Here is a 1,651-nt window from a genome sequence, read left to right as displayed (position 1 = left end):
TTACCTCTGGGCGGGACTTTGAGGAGCGAAGCAGCGTTGGTTGCTAGGCGGATCGAATTTGAGGGCCCCCGTTTGCCGATCTGCGAAAGGCAGCCGACCACCTGAAACCCATCGCCGCCGCCGTATCGAACCCTAGGGGAGAGACCTTCACAATGCCCCTGGAACCGAAACGACGAGGCGGAGGGGGAGCCTCCGTGGTCGAACAGCAACGGAACTTTGACCCTCAAAGAATCGACATAGAAAAATAAATAAGATGTGTTAATAACAAGAAAATAATATATTAATAGTAATAATAAAAAAAAACTATATTAATTGGACGTATAAGGGGTCTAAATTCTGGAAGTACGAATATAAGCACCCAAAAGAAAAAAAAAACAAATTATGATTATTTACTGGTCTAAACAATGGCTGAGCTGGTGGTCCCAGCAAATAACCTTAAGACATGTAAGCTTCTTTTTTACACATCATTAACCTCACTTGACGTTTAAGAAAACGGCGTTAATGTATTAATGGTCTGCCATGGGAAACAAGAACTTCATGGTTCATGTGGAATAAGTTTAGGACATGTGGGCTTCTTTTTTACTACATCACTAACCTCACTTGACGTTTGAGAAAACGGCGTTAATGCCTTAATGGTTTGTCATGGGAAACAAGAACTTCATGGTTCATGTGGAATAAGCTTAGGACATGTGGGCTTCTTTTTTACACATCACTAACCTCACTTGACGTTTGAGAAAACGGTGTTAATGCCTTAATGGTCTACTATGGGAAACAAGAATTTCATGGTTCATATGGAATGAACTAATGGAGTGGCACATTCACCCATTCTCATGAAGAAGAGGGAAACTCAAGTTTGCCCTCTTTATACTTAAGTAGAATACCAGCCAAGCTATATCCATTCACTTTCTGCTCATCCTTATAATCAATCAAATACATACTTAGTAGATATGAGTTTCCCTCGCTCTCTCCTCTACCATCAACTTTTGAGCACCACCGTGACCCACCTCCGACACTACTAGACTTATCGGTTTCCGACGAGTCTGTTCCTACCTTTGTGGTCGTCCGACGATATCGAATGCCAACTCACGTGCTGATATACAGATACCCAAATTTTCTCTAGGTACTCTATCCTTCTTCCCCACAAAGACTCATGACTGCACACCACAAGTAATCGATACAAACTCCTTTTATTTGATTACCCATATTGACAACAATCAAGCTGGCGACCTACTTCATTCCGACAAACCACCAAACTATGGTCTCAACCAAGAGACTCCGATTTGCTTTTGAGGTGTATTAGGTCTATTAGCTCTCCAGCGAGATCTTCAAGCCAGGTACGGTCCAATTAGGAGTTCACCTTTTGGGATTTTCCTAAACACAACAACAACTATGTTGAAAATCCAGAAAAATTATTGAAAAATTGGTAAACGTGATTTGAAGAAGACCATGATTATTGAGAAAAATTAAAAATTAAAAAATCATTATATGCTAAACCAATGATTGACGAAGAAGATCCAATGAAACAAAATGGAAGAGAAATTGAGGACTTTTGTGATTTGGAATATCAGGCCATGAAGAGTGAAGAAGAATTTGAAGATAAAATTACACAGATTGTCAGAGTTAACCAACAAAATTTAACTCTGATTCAAAA

General features: G+C 39.8%; 1 protein-coding gene across 1 annotated transcript in view; it reads right to left on the bottom strand.

Annotated features, from left to right (window-relative positions):
- The window catches only part of LOC101303336, a 3,522-nt gene extending 3,291 nt beyond the window's left edge, over window positions 1-231 (bottom strand). The window contains exon 1 of the mRNA XM_004301299.1: window positions 5-231. The gene's annotated coding sequence lies outside the window, so the exon portion shown is untranslated. The remainder of the gene's footprint in view (window positions 1-4) is intronic.
- Between the last annotated feature and the right edge of the window lie 1,420 nt (window positions 232-1,651).

Source organism: Fragaria vesca, linkage group LG5 (assembly GCF_000184155.1).
Source record: "Fragaria vesca subsp. vesca linkage group LG5, FraVesHawaii_1.0, whole genome shotgun sequence".
NCBI lineage: Eukaryota > Viridiplantae > Streptophyta > Magnoliopsida > Rosales > Rosaceae > Fragaria > Fragaria vesca.
The sequence above is the reverse complement of the archived record's forward strand: the minus strand, read 5'-3'. Positions and strand labels throughout refer to the sequence as shown.